Genomic DNA, 5,899 nt, shown 5'->3' with positions numbered 1-5,899 from the left:
GAGATTTTCCAAATCCAATTGTGGTATCTCAATAACTTTGTCCATACTAACTTCAATATCTGGAGATTTGTCCCTTTTAACTTTCCCTTTTTGAGGTGAAGGTGTGTTCCTACTTGACACTGCTTTAGGAGATGGTGAGGGGGTATCACCACTCGATCTTTCTTGTATATCAGTGCTAGAAACAACAATAGTAACACTTGGTACTATTTTATTTACCTCTGTATTTTCCTCAATTTGAGGTTCTGACACAATTTATCCTTCATGACCTTTGGTAGAAATGTCTACACTAGTATCATTGTTTATTTCCTCTACTTCTTTCTCCTCCTTGTCTGCATCTGAGGGCTTCTCTTGTTTGGCAATTGGAGTGTTAGGAGTGTTGGCATGAATTGGTGAAATGTTGCCTCACAGACTTAGCACACACAAACTCATTTCATCACTTTGATCATCCTGAATGATTACTATCTCAATGTCTTTCTCCTATGTCACTTCTTTAGTGATGAGATCAAAAATACTTTTCCAAAGTAACTCATTCTACTGAACTACATCTTCAATCTTATTTTGTAGAATCCTAAAAATCTAAACTTAAGAACAAATCGATGCCTATACTTCTCCAAAAATGTTTCCTTTTGCTCCTTTGATAGATTAGGCATAACCTTGGCTAATGTGCCTTCTCTAATATCTTTCTCTACTAATGATGCATGTTCACATATTTTATTTTAATCTATTGAACAAATCAATAGGTATCTTCTCCTCTACTCCATTAGGAGCCAATGTGTTACTTGTCATCATATCTGTCATGGCCTCCTCAGTTTTATTTTCTATCAACATTATCCAATGTGTCATGTTTTACAAATCTAAAGCTAGGTAAGCCTACAGAGATTCTTAGATTGGCACATACCTCATTAATAGCGATTTCTCTTCTAGGTACTATAATCGATTCATCTCTACATCATCTCCTTCAATTTCTTTAACCTTTACCAGTCTTCTCCTCTTTGGTTGGCTCATAGGGGCTTGTGATTTCTTCTTTTGTGTACTAGAGCCACTTGGTTTAGTGATTTTCACTACTCCTTTCTTTATAGATAGCTTAGATCTCACTATTGTTGCCCTAGTTCTGAGTTTGGTAGGTGGTGAAGGAGAGAGGGGCTCCACCACTATCTTCTTTGAAACTTTCTTTTCTTTAGGCTTGACAGATTTAGCCTTCTTGGTGAGTGGTGTAACTACAACTAGGTATTTACCCTTATCTCCTTCTTCTTCTTCCTCTTCCTCTTCCTCATCATCACTATGTTTTCTACATCTTCTCCAAGACCTTGTGTGAGCTACAAAGGTTCCTTCCTTTTCCTTGTGTGCCTAGTTTTGCCTCCAGGTCTTCAATCATTCTCTTTCTTTTATTTTCCTTGGAAGCTATTTTGATGTCAACAATTATTCTTGCCTTAACTTCTTCATATTTTCCAAAAGGTTTAGCTTCAATATCAATTTCTTCTTTTAATAATGCAACAATATTTGCACATGTTGTATCACTATCAATCTCATAATCAAATGCTTCTAGACATGCCTTCCCCGACATCACTTCTTGCACGAATGTGTTATCTGTGTCCACTAAAAAGAATACATCATTGTAATGTTTCATTACCAATTCTTCTAGTATTCTTATCCTTATTTTCATTCTCTATTTGGATTCCCCAAAATATGTGTCCATGACATTCTCATAATTCTCTCCTAATTGAACTATGTATTCATTGATTTGATTTATCATTGATTTTCCTTGTTCCCAAACAATATTGACAGTACCAAGAAAAACTTTTTAACATAAAAGAAAATACACATGATAAGTGGTTCAAACGTATAGGTAGAATTCTTCAGCTTTCTAATGGATATTAGGTTCTCTACTAATTGAAGTTTCTACAACTTGGCAAGATCATATTCATGATCTTTCATGACAATTTTCCATGCTTGGTCAACTGCCATACACGGTAGACTGTTCAATCAACTTAATTGATAGAATTTGTAAGAAATCACTCTTACTACAAATTCAATCAATGGATTAGAAATATTTGAAATGGACAACCCTCATCCATTCCACTCAGCTCATGTGTTAGCTTGAACTTCCTCATGACTCAGACATCACATAGTCTTCTTCTTATTTAGAGTGGATTAACTAGTAACCTTGTGAATCATTTTCCTGGTTATCTCAATTGGTCCATTATGAAGCCATAACTTCATATTGTGAATCCTATTGAAAATATCCTTGATCCATTCGATCTTAAAATTCCTTGGAAACTATAGGGCATGAGTTAACCCTTTCCTCTCAACTATACTAAATTCATCCTTCATAACTCCTTTGTTACACAATTTTTCATATGCCTCTCGAATCTCATAATCACCAATTTCTCCAATCTTACATATGTAGCAACTTTGCACACCATGTATCATGATTACCTTTTGTGGTATTAAGGATAACACACCTATTGAGTCACTTTTCATTGTAATCTCTGGAATAACACATAATTTAGGTGGAGGACAAGCATCACTCCTCACCAATTGAATGTTACTAACCTCTACTCCTTGACTCTTTCTTGCGGATGATGAAGCTACCATGTCTTCTATGTTAGGGTTCAAAGCTTCTTTTCTTTGGATAACTTAACACTACTCAAATATTTACTTGATCAAGTTTTTGTATCAAATTTTCTTATAATTGCCTTAATATCTTTTTTGCAAAATGCTTAAATGCTTTATGCAAGGTATGAAACAATGTCTTCAAATCTTTATATATACTTCCTTTTGCTTGATTTAAGGTCTCCATTAATGTTGTGTACTTAGGTAGGTGGAAGTCGGTTGTCTCAGTCAATATTGTGCCTTTGAACTAGGTCTCCACTATACATCTTGGTCTCTTCCATCTAATAAGGTCTATACACCAGTTTAGTTTCTTAAGTACTTAGTCTATATTGCAATGCTTCGTCAATATAGACAATTTTATTGATGTTTGACATTGTTTGTATAAATGATTCTTTTGTAATGCTCCCTTCATATGTATGTTCTTATGCAAATATGAATTTTAGCTTATTTTATGTTAGGAATTGATATAAGATATATTAATTAAATATGCATTTCCTTACGTACCTTTTTTTCCTTGTTTGAAGTGATAAGATCACCTCCTCCATTGAATTGGGTGATCTCAGTTCCATTTACTTCATTGTTTCCATCTTCTACCTTTTCCTTCCATGTTTGTTTCATATCATTCTTTATTTGATCAATGTCCAAAATTTTCCTTTATCCTTGATGTTATTATGATTTTTTGTTGGTACTTGGGTCCTACAGTTTTTGCTTGAATACCCAAACTTGTGACATTTGGAACATACATTGTTGGGTGAATGATTTTGCCTTTGATTAGTCCAATAGGGCTTTTTTGGTGATCTGCACTCATATTCTCTATGTCCATACTTTTGGCAATTGTAACAATAGCCTTCAAATCTAGGTGTAGTAGATGCATTCTTTATTCTTCATCTACACTTGTGTATTTAATGTCCTTGCTTCTTGCAGTAAAAACAATAACCAGTAAACTCTGGTTTTTGGTTTTGCATACCATTTTTGCTTTTGCAGATGTTTGCAGTATGACCAAGTTTTCCACAATGATAACATGTTGGTTTTCCCTTTGATTTTGTATTTCTCAGTTCTCCACTCTTGGATGATTCTCCTTGTCTGGTAGATGAATGTCCTGATCCAAAAGTGTTGCCAGATGACCTCATTATTTCATCAAAGTATTTCATTGCTTCATTAGGCTTGTTGAATCTTTCCACGAGATATTTTTCAGTTTTCAGTTCATTCTTTAGTAGATCCTTTTGTGATCTCAGATTTGCTAATTCCACATCCTTTTTGTTCAAATCCCTCTTTGCAAGCATCAATTGATTCATCATGTCTAGTTGAGTGTTTGTAAACTTTTGCACATCATATGTCCTTTCTTTAAGTCTAATCACTATTACCCTTTTGTCTTCCTCAACTACAACCTTGTCTTCCTTAGCTTTCTTCTTTTGCTCGGTCACTTAACATAGCCTTACTGATTGAATCTTATGTTCTCTTTTTAGGCCTTTGATTTCTTCATTTAGGATTTTGTTCTTTCCTAGTAGATCTACAACAATTGCATCATAGTTACTCAAATTTCTAGTTTTAAATAGTCCTTGAGTGTCAACTTCTTCATAATTCAATTATTTTATCTAGATAGCCAACTCCTTTCTCCTTTTTATGGATTTCCTTAGTTACTTTCTTGCTATCTCAAGTTGTTATAGTATAAGCTGGATGTCAATCACCTAGTTGTCAATGACCTTTCCCAATTTTATGCTTGTAGTTCCATGATCTTGTCTCCAAGTTGTTATACTCCTTTAAGAGAAACTAAGCTCTAATACCAATTGTTGGAAGTTTTAATTTGGAAAATTAGATACTAAGAGGGAGGTTGAATCAGAATATGTAATACTTAAACCTTTTAACAATTCTTTCTTTGCATTCGCCACATTTACCATCTCATATCTAATGCACGCATGTTATAACTTGTAAAATAAAATTGTAATAACATATAGATCTAATCTATCAATCACATGCATGAAATGTAAAGACATAACACAAAGATTTGATTACTCTTAAACCCTCCAAGGTGAAGGTAAAATTGTGGTGTGGATGACACCCACAAATATTCACTATTGCAATAATCAAGTTAACCTATTAGGGTTATAATGTCTGATCATATCCAATGATCTACCCTGTGAGGGGCCTGCCTTGTTAACAGTTGTTAAGATTGTTAGGTCTTACCCTGTCAGAGGGTTTTATACTTACAACAAAGTAAGGAATCTGTTAGGAGATTTACAAATATCTATTAAGGCCACTTTGTTAAGAGATTTACCCTATCTCAAACTGTTAAAACTGATTTAGTACCTAATCCTCAGTTTGCTCTGATAAGCTAGTTTTGGATCTCCTCACTTCAATCTAATCTGATCTCTTATCTGATTTAGCTTTTATTGTCCTTCACTATTTAGATAAGGTCACTTTCTCTTTTCTATAATAAAAAAACTCCTTTGCCTCCTCTACAATATTCACACATTCATACTTGAATCACATGAATAGCTTGTTCACTCCTCCTCATCACATCACCATACTCATCTTCAATATGTCAAAATAGGTTTAGATCTGCACTATTTAAATATTTCATAAAGATTTTTCTAGATGCTTCCTTATTTCACCTCTTCATTTGATTGGTTAATCACAACACGTAGGGATTTATGATCCATGTCATAAGATACATAATAACCTATGTAACAACCTCTACAAGTATCAAATATCTTGTCATTATCAACCTAAAATAGTTTACCTCAAAGTTTATATCATTCCTAGCTTGAATGTCAATTTTGTGTTGCTCAACACTAACTGTCTCTAATACTCGACATTCACTATTACACACTATTGGCACTCAGTCTCTACTGAGCTTGGTATCTTTTGTGTAACTTGGCTTCAATATGCTCAAACTGCTCAGTAAACATTAGACTCAGCTTATATTGAAAATACTTGGCAACCAAAAACTTGCTCGACTCCTATAGAGCTTAGTTTGTACATGTTTATTTACAAGTGTATATATGACTTGGCCTATATAGAGTAGCTCGGTCATAGTGATGACCTTCTAACTCTACCTAGTATATGACTAAGTGTTTGACACTAATAGACAACAATAGTTAGAGATACCAACACTCTACTAAACCAAACTACAAAGTTGATTTGATAACTCCACTACGGCTTCATGTTGAACATATTTGTTCCTTTCTTTTTACAAGACTTTTTTCAAGTTGCATTTTATCAACTTCTCTATACTTCGCAACTTCAATGGTTAAGAGATTTATTTTATCTTTATGGTCATGTAGCT

Source organism: Cupressus sempervirens, chromosome 3 (genome assembly GCF_028749045.1).
Source record: "Cupressus sempervirens isolate cs-2001-9-10 chromosome 3, ASM2874904v1, whole genome shotgun sequence".
Classification (NCBI taxonomy): domain Eukaryota; kingdom Viridiplantae; phylum Streptophyta; class Pinopsida; order Cupressales; family Cupressaceae; genus Cupressus; species Cupressus sempervirens.
The sequence above is the reverse complement of the archived record's forward strand: the minus strand, read 5'-3'. Positions refer to the sequence as shown.